The 9,703-nt window shown below is 44.9% G+C and overlaps 1 non-coding gene across 1 annotated transcript; it reads left to right on the top strand.

The window, feature by feature from the left end:
• Nucleotides 1–9,153: 9,153 nt before the first annotated feature.
• Nucleotides 9,154–9,227, top strand: trnan-auu (transfer RNA asparagine (anticodon AUU)). Its single transcript has one exon. It is a non-coding gene; the product is annotated as a tRNA-Asn (tRNA).
• Nucleotides 9,228–9,703: the final 476 nt, after the last annotated feature.

Genomic DNA, 9,703 nt, shown 5'->3' with positions numbered 1-9,703 from the left:
CTCCATCTACCATCTCTCTGCCCAGGTCTCCAACAAATCTATATCCTGATGCATCCTCTGACAGTCATCATCCCTATCCACAATTCCACCAATCTTTGTGTCGCCTGCAAACTTACGAATCAAACCAGTTAAATTTTCCTCCAAATCATTTCGATATTTCTAACAAGAACAAGTGTTATTGAACATGAGAAGTTACATGAATGATTAATATTCACTCCATTCTATTCTGTCGAGACATCACAATGCAACCAATATAATCATCGCGAACAAAAACAAAGTTCTTTTTGGAATTAAAAAATTACCTGGAATGCCAACTGCAGCGAGAACGGGATAGTAAACGGCATAGAAAGGGCCATTCGCTGGTCCATGCATCGTTTTTCACAAAGGGAGAAAACTCTCCAACCCGTTCACCTTAGCTATGTCACACGCTCCAAGGGCATCTCATTTATCCTGTGTGATTGTCTCCAGAGGATCAATTACATTATAACAATGCACATTACTCACACTTCGGTTAACAAACAAATTAACTCCTGGTTTCTTGCCGGTGGGTGGCAAGGTGGGTGATTCTATTATTTTTATGAGCAAAAGTGCTGGCTGCAAATTCCATTGTCCCCCTCCCTCAAAACCATGCGTTGGTAAAATAGTTAATAGTCACACAAGTTTAAAATTCACAAAGGAAGAAAAACAAAAGTCTTCTTATAACAGCTTCATAGAGAGGCACCAAGGCCATCAGACTGGCAAAGCACATGAATTAGACATCTACTACTGGAAAATGGGAGTGATTCACAGATACAAAAGCGAGTTGTACTCTTAAGTTTTCTTGATGATTGGATGTTATAATGAAGTAAGCATAAAGTGATTGTGATTGGTTTATGCTAATTACTTGTCATCGATTTTGAAAACTTTAGTTGCCTTTGTATCATGAAATATCTCTGGCTAACTTTCTAACCAGGGATATGAACTGTAGTTTCCCAGGGTCGTTGCTAAAGCTTATATTAAAATCTTTTAAAGAAAACTCTGTTACTTTTCTGGCTGACTCAAAGGGTAAAGTTGTGATCAATTAAAAGACTGATATCAAAGCCCGCAACAATTGGCATCAACATTAATTAGACGCACTAATGGTAAATGCTAAATTCAAGCCTGAACTCGAACACAAAACCAGCTCCTCCTGTCTCTGTCATGTTAGAAACTCTTTTGTCCTTTTGCGTTTCAGTTATTTCCTTTATTTAATTGATTTAGTACAAAAAACATTGAACAAGGAAAAGTACAGCACAAAAACAGGCCCTTCGGTCCGCCAGGTCCATGTCCATCATAATGCCCTAACTAAAAAAACCTCCTATGCTTATTCGATCTAGATCCCTCCCTTTTCATGCACCCATCCAGATGCCTCTTAAAAGTTGTTTATGTCTCTTCTTCCACAACCTTCTCTGGCAGAGCGTTGCAGGCACCCTCCACTCTCTGTGTGAAATACTTCTCCTATACATTTCCCTTAAAATTTTCCCCTCTCACCTTGAACCACTGCCCCCCTTGTAAATGACACTTGCGCCCTGGGAAAAAGCCTTTGACTATCCATCCTGTCTATGCCTCTCGTAATTTTGCAGACCTCTGGTCTTCTCAGTTCCCTCAGCCTCCGTCCTTCTGGTGAAAATAATCCTAGATTATTCAAACTCTCCTCACAGCCAACACCCTCGAGACCAGGCAACGTCCTGGTGAACTTTCTTTGCACTCTCGCCAAAGATTCCACGTCATTCTGGTACTGTGGCAACGGAAACTGCACACAATACTCTAAATGCGTCAGAACAAACGTTTTATATAGTTGCAACATGACTTTCCAACTATTTTACTCAATGTCCCGGCCGATGAATGTAAGGATGCCATATTCCTTCTTTATCACCTTGGTCACCTGTGTTGCCTCTTTTTGGTGGATGTGTACCCACATGCCCAGATCTCTCTGTATGTTCATGTGCCGAAGGGTTCTGCCATTTACAGTGTAACTCACACCTAAATCTGATCCTCCAAAATGCATTACCTCGCATTTGTCCCGATTTACCTCCATCTGGCATTTCTGTGCCCAAGTTTCCAGTCTAACTGGATCCTGCTGTATCCTCTGACAATCCCCAGCACTACCAGTAACTCCACCAACCTTCGTTTCATCTGCAAACTTACTAATCAGACCACCCACATTTTCCTTCAGATCATTTATATACACTGCAAACAACAGAAGACATCCCAGTGACAAGCCTCAATAGCACGTGGCACTGGCAGCAATCCTGAGATTACTATCCTCGTGGTCCTGCTTTGTAGATTCCTACCTAACTCCCAGAAACGTCTTTGCAGGACTCCTCCCTCTTCATGTTTATGTCGTTAGCGCCAATGTGGGCAATGATATCTGTCTGTTTACCCTCCCGTTTCATATGCCCTGTACCTGCTCAGAGACAGCCATGGATCCTTGTACACTGCATCCGGGAGTGTCGTTCGCTGCCTCAGAAACGTCATTCTCTGTCCCTGACTATCGAGAATCCTTCTACTATCACTCGCTAAGACCTAGCCCGACCTTGCTCTCCAGCAGAACCCGTTGTGTTGCCACAGGCTTGGTTGTTGCTGGTATTTCCTCCTGAGAGTCTATCTGCCCCCAACCTCCAACAAAATCTATAAAGGTATATATGTATGGGAGGGGAATAGCTACAGGAGACTCTTGCATTTCCTGCCTGCCTCTCCTGGAGGTCATCCATCGACCTATCTGGATCAGTGTTGTGACTACTTCTTTGAAGCCAGTGTCCATCATGCTTTATACTCCCTGGATGCTCCGTAGTGTGTCCAGCTGCTGCTCCAACCGAACCATGCTGTGTGTGAGGAGCTGTAGCTAGTCAAACTTACCGCAGACATAGCCGTCAGGGCCACTAGAATGCTCCCTGAACCCCCACATCTGGCAGGAAGAGCAATGAATGAAGTATTTCACATGTATACTGTGTTCTATTTTGAAATCGATGATGAACGTTTAAGCTAACATGAACGTTAACAAGATGTTTTATTTATTTTTGTCCTGAACGACACACCACATTTTGTCTAACCCCATCTGCTGCTCGACGCATCCCAGACTGCATAAATTGGTCAGTAACGCCTCATTTTACTGAATAACTGTTGCCATTTCTTTTTAACTGGACCGCATTGTTCCTTTCAAAACACCCTTGGCGCCCTCGTCCTTCATATACTTTATGTTAGCTTTGGGTAGCTCTAATAATGAATGAGCAGCTTTTATGTTGGGAGCCTTCAGCACGAGCACCAGCAAAATGTCAACCAAATCCCTTGGGTCTATTAGGGATGAACGACACATAATAGCATCGGCCGCGATTGTGAAATCCTTTGAAAGTGTGAAGAAAAACAAAACCCCTGAGTGGGAGTCGCCGTTACCTGCAAATGAGACAATGGGAATTCGAAAGTACGAATGGAATAAAACCAAAAGATCGATATCCGGGGTCAGTATATCCAGACAGTGACACTCACTCTGCTCGTGAATTCTGGAACCAAAATCTGAGAATGAGTCACCCAGCTCGGGGTGATTCCATTTGCGAATCACCAGCTCACCATCCACTGGGTTCACAGCGTCCCCAGCGATACAAGGAGTGAGGTGAAGACATTTTGAGGCAACAACAGATTATTGGGAGTGGGATGTAGAACAGATACCGTCAAATACCCAACTCACTTTTACACAGAGGAAAGCGACAATGCGGCTGCTCAGCATCTGGGTTGTGTGCGGATCATTCCGAGCAGGTGCTTGGAGATTAAATACATTTAATCTTTTCTCGCATTTATCAAGCACGGTTCAAATCTTAGCACCCTATAGCCTGAACTGTTCAGATGTGATTATATTTCTTCTCTCTCCAGATCTAACTAAGATTCTGTGACTCAGCGACGCTCCTCAGATGTTAAGGCACAAGGAGAAGCGGTGACAATGACCTGCACCTTTGATGCCACAGCCAGCAACTATTATTGCTGGCACTGGCGGCAGGGTAGCACAGTGCTTCACAGGACCAGGGACGCGGGTTTGATTCCTGGCTTGGGTCACTGTCTGTGTGGAGTTTGCACGTTCTCCCCGTGTCTGCGTGGGTTTCATCTGCGTGCTGTGGTTTCCTCCCACATTCTGAAAGACGTCCTGGTTAGGTGCATTGACCCGAACAGCCGCCGGAGTGTGGCGACCGAGGGGATTCCACAGTAACTTCATTTCAGTGTTAATGCAAACATTACTTCTGACAAATAAATGAATCTAAACTTTATTTAGATTGGTATCGACAGCTCCCAGATCTACAAACGGAATTTATTGTGAGTAAAAGCTCCTGGGATACTGAGGATAAAGCAGATTTTGCAGCAACTCCAGAGTGGGAAAAAAGTGACTAGTTTAAATACATTGGGTCTGTAGTGGACTGACTCTGCTGCGTATTACTGCGCTTTCAGTCTCACAGTGATAGAAAACATTCCCACAGCCGTAGGAAAACTCTAGATAGGTGCTCCTGTCTGCTGCGGGTTGTTTAGAATCGCGGGCAGGCAGTCACAATGAACAACGGCGCTGTCAGCTGTTCAAATACAGCGAGAGGAAACCAGAATAACATCGGATCAAACATTCACCCAACAGATACCAGAACCATCGGGGACCCGACAGTTCAGTTCAAGCGATTCCCTTTCCCGAGACAGCATCTGCTCAGGATGGGAGCTTTGATCGTCACACTGAACGGCTGTGAACAAAAGAACAGTCAATTAACTAACACGCATTATTAATAAATTGGTAAAACATGGCATTTGGTTAGAAAAAAATATAATCACACAATATCAGAGCTTCAGCTGCAAACAGGCTTTTGTTCGTAATAATGAAGATGGATCAATCAGGGTTTTATTTGCAGACGGGAATTTGCTGCAGAGGCCAGGACTGTCAATGGTGGGGAAGGGGAATAGAGAGGGGAGCTTCACTTTCTCCTCATTCTGAGCGAGACTGGTGATTGACATTCTGACTTAATCAGACTATTATGGGATGTTGCCAGTTACCGTCATTCAGAGTCCCATTCAGTGACACGCTGTGTTAAAACAAAGAACTTCTCAACATTCACTATGTTTCTGTGGGTGCTTGATTTGATTTGATTTGATTTGATTTATTATTGTCACATGTATTGGCATACAGTGGAAAAGTAGTATTTGTTATGCGCTATATAGACAAGGAATACTGTTCATAGAGAAAGAAATGAGAGTACAGAATGCAGTGTTACAATCATAGCTAGGGTGTAGAGAAGGATCAACTTAGTGCGAGATTGGTCCATTGAAAAGTCTGATAGCAGCAGGGAAGAAGCTGTTCTTGAATCGTTTGGTACGTGTCCTCAGACATTTGAATATTTTTCCCGACTGAAGAAGGGGGAAGAGATCATTTCTGGGGTGCATGGGGTCATTAATTATGCTGACTGCTTTGCCGAGGTAGCGGGAAGTGTCAACAGTGTCAATGGGTGGGAGGCTGGTTAGCGTGATGGAGTGGGCTTTGTAGTTTCTTGCGGTCTTAGACAAAGCAGGAACCATAGCAAGCTATGGTACAATCAGAAATAATGTTTTTTATGGTGCATCTGTAAAAATGGGTGAGAGTCGTAGCGGACATGCCAAATTTCCTTCGATTTCTGAGAATTTACAGGCGTTTGTGGGCTTTTTTAACCAGATGTCGGTATTGGGAGTGGAGGGCAGGGGGCGGGGGGGAGGGGGGGGGGGGGCGGCGGGACTGGGTGGAGGGTACGCGAGGACAGGTTTTTGGTGATCTGGACATCAAAAAACATGAAGCTCTCGACCATTTCTACTTCATCGCCAATTGAATTAGACAAGGGTATGTTCTCCACCATGCTTCCTGAAGTCGATGACAATCTCTTTTGTTTTGTTGACATTGAGGGAGAGATTATTGTCGCCGCAAACGTTCGCCAGATTCTCTATCTCTTGCCTGTGCTCCGCCTCGCCATTGTTTGTGTTCCGAACCACTACAGTGATGCTTCAAAACTTCAAAATCGAGTTGGAGGGGAATTTAGCCACACAGGTGCACAAGGAGTAGAGTAAGGGGCTGAGGACAGAGCACTCAGGTTTGTGAGGCACCGATGTTGAGGACGACCGTGGAGGAGGTGTTGTTGCCAATCTTTACTGATTGTGGTCTGCGGGTTAGGAAGTTCAGGATTCAGTCGCAAGGGAGGGGTCAGGCCCCAGGCCACGGAATTTGGAGATGAAGTTCGTAGGAATAATGATGTTGAATGCTGAGCTGTAGTCAATCAATAGGAGCCTGAAATAAGTGTCTTTGTCATATAGCTTTCCAGGGTTGAGTGTAGGGCCAGTGAGATGGCGCCTGCTGTGGACCTGTCGCGGCGGTAGCGAAATGCAGTGGATCCAGGCAGTCCTGGACACTGCAATTGATTCGTGCCACGTGTGGAAAGACGGAGGATGAGGGGAGACCTAATAGAGGTGTATAAAATTATGAAAGACATAGATAGGGTGAACTGTGGGAAACTTTTTCCCAGGTCGGTGGTGACGTTCACGAGGGGTGATAGGTTCATGGTGAGGGGGGAGGGGGAGTGGGGGGGGAGGTTTAACACGGATATCAGAAGGACATATTTTACACAGAGTGTGGTGGGCACCTGGAATGCGCTGCCAGGCAAGGTGGTGGAGGCGGGCACACTGGGAACGTTTAAGACTTATCTAGATAGCCACATGAACAGAGTGGGAATGGAGGGATACAAAAGAATGGTCTAGTTTGGACCAGGGAGCGGCGCGGGCTTGGAGGGCCGAAGGGCCGTTCCTGTGCTGTATTGTTCTTTGTTCTTTTAGTAGCCTTTCAGAGCACTTCGGAATGATGGATGTCAGAGCCACCGGATGGTATTCATTGAGGCACGCTGCTTGGCTTTTCTTTGGTACTGGGATGACGGTCGATAGGGACCCCAAATTATTGTAAAGAGAGATTGAATATGTCTGCGAATCCCCTCAGCACCTGATCCGTGCTGAATCTGAGTGCTCGTCCGTGTACCCCATCCGGGCCTGTTGCTTTCCGTGGGTTGACCTTTCAGAAAGTTGCTCTGACATCTGCAATGGTGACCTCTGGTACAGATTCATTCAATGCTTCCAGGGTGGAGGGACCGCATTGTTTCTGTAAGTGTAGAGATTGCCACTTTCACCTAACAAAATATTCTCGGTTTGACAGCGGGCAGAAACATTTATACATACTTTCAACCTCAGAGTGAGGAAAATAACAATAATTCACGTTTGTTGTTGAATATTAACTGAATACTGTATCTGACACTGTGTTACATTTACCCTTCCCCTTGACAGTTCGGTGCACAGTCACACCCGACAGAACATTTTTCACTGACTCTCGTTTCCATCTCTGACGGTTCAGAAAGCTTCCCGCAAACCTGTACATTTCGGCTGATTGCCATTGATTTGTGTCAGATTATTAAAGGCTCCGACAGCGCGTGTTCCGTTAATAACAGTCACTTGAAGCCACATTTCAGACGGGGAAACAAACCCAACAATGATTCTCTCTTCTCCGGCTCCACAGTGAGTGAGACAGGGAAAAGCAGCAGGATTTCTTGCCGCAGTCTCCAATCACCCGCTGACAGTAGAAAGTCGCGACTGCAAACGCATCTCTACGTTGTTTTAAACTCAGAGTGAAAATCAATAATGTATTGTTGAAAATTAACTGAAAACAGTATTTTACACTTCCCCATCTCTCTGCGCACAGTCAAACCCAATATTTTTCACTTACTCCTGTTTCCATCTCTGACGGTTTAGAAAGCTTCTCTCAAACCTGCACGTTCTGGCTTTATCGTTCGTTCGTAGAACATAAGCGTCGCTGACCCGCATTTATTGGCCATCCCTAGTTGAGGGGCAACAACTCTGCTGTGGCTCTGGAGTCACGTGTAGGCCAGATCAGCGAAGAACCTTCCCTAAAGGACATGAGTGAATCATGGGTCAATGGACAGTGGCTTCATGGTCATTCGTGGATTCTTAATTCCAATCTTCTTTATTGTATTCAAATTTCAAAAGCTGCCATGTTGGTCCCCAGACTGTTACCTGATCGAGCGAGAATGCTAGCACGCCATCGCCTCACCTAACACATCTGTTCCAAGTGAGCCTCAAACTCACAACCTCGGCATAGCCTGCTGGCAACACTATTGCATAAGTACCACGTGCTAACCGATTGCGCCATTGGAGTACTACTCCATATTACTTTGCATCAGATTATTAATAGCTCCTGCGGAGCTACCTCCGTTAACAGTCACGCAAAGCAACATTTCAGTCGGAGAAGTAACTCCATCAATGATTCTCTCTTCCGCGTGAGTGAGACAGGGACACGCAGCAGGATTTTAGCCCACATTCTCCAATCACCCACTGCGCTGCCGGCAAAAGGCGGCGGCTGCAGCTTCAATCAGCGGGTTCTTGCACATTCCTGACACAAAATTCAACCCGGTTCAAACAACCTCCCAGTACACCGAACACAAGCTCAGCAAAACTTACATAGATTATATCCCGCTCATTGAACCTTCGAGTAGCATTTACACAATACCTGAGTGAGTCACAATCAATATTCACACCAAGTTTCCAAAGCTTTTCAGTGATCAATTCCTTCATCTGAGTGAAAAGCTGAGTGCTGTGAATCTGAAAATCAACATTTGTTTTACCCAGAGACCTGTTTCCCACGGTTAGCCCTCAGGTTTGCAATTCAATTTCTGTTGGGTATTGAAGCGAATCTCAGTTCAAAATGAGGGGAAAAGAAGGAAAATATTAAATCTTTGGACAGATCCTGAGGGAAATGGATCGCAATATTTGGAAGGGGGTGCAGCTGGGAATGGTGTTATTGATGACTGAATGGAAAATATTGGATCCTCGGTCTTCTGGTGGTCAGTTCCGTTCCCTCCCATTGAATTCCTCCCTGTGCTAAGGCACATGGATTCATTTTACCTGCACATTCATAGGAGAAAGGGAATAACCAACACACTACAGCAATGCTCCGGGATCAACGTAACCAAAGAAACCAGTATAAAATTGTACACGGTGCGGTCATGCTGCAGTTCTGGAACAAATTGTGCAGAAATAGAATTCTGGCCATTGACACTCCAGTTTAGAATATCTGTCGCATTTGTTATCTCAGTCTCTGTGGCGCAATTGGTTAGCGCGTTCAGTTATTAACTGAAAGCTTGGTGGTTCAAGACCACCCAGGGACGGCGGTTTCACTATTTTCTCGCCATCAGCATTCATAGGTAAACAGTTGTGGGTTGGCAGTGGGTCCGTGGGCGTCAATAAAAAATAGCTCTCAATTGTTACCTGCTGTACTGTTATCTGGTATTACCAACATTATTTAATGCCGATTGACTTCAAACATATTACATATAACATCATCTACATCTTTCCATTATACCATTAAACTTAAAAGATTACAATCGAAACATAAACTCGTGGATGAGCATTTGCTCCAATTCCATATCCCTGCTTCCATTCATTCCTGGATAGATCATAAACCTGTCAAACCCCAGGCTGAAATCTGTTCAATGATGGAGCATCTACAATCCTCTGGCGTAGAGAATTCCGAAGATTCACTGCCCTTTGAGTGAATCAATTTCTTCTCACCTCAGTCCAAAATCATCAGCGCCTTATCCTGAGATTGTTTTATATTCCCGGATCAGGGAAAATAATGTCTCAG

The sequence above is a fragment of the Mustelus asterias genome, unplaced genomic scaffold (genome assembly GCF_964213995.1).
Source record: "Mustelus asterias unplaced genomic scaffold, sMusAst1.hap1.1 HAP1_SCAFFOLD_201, whole genome shotgun sequence".
NCBI classification, from domain to species: domain Eukaryota; kingdom Metazoa; phylum Chordata; class Chondrichthyes; order Carcharhiniformes; family Triakidae; genus Mustelus; species Mustelus asterias.
This window is presented reverse-complemented; position numbering and strand designations above follow the sequence as displayed.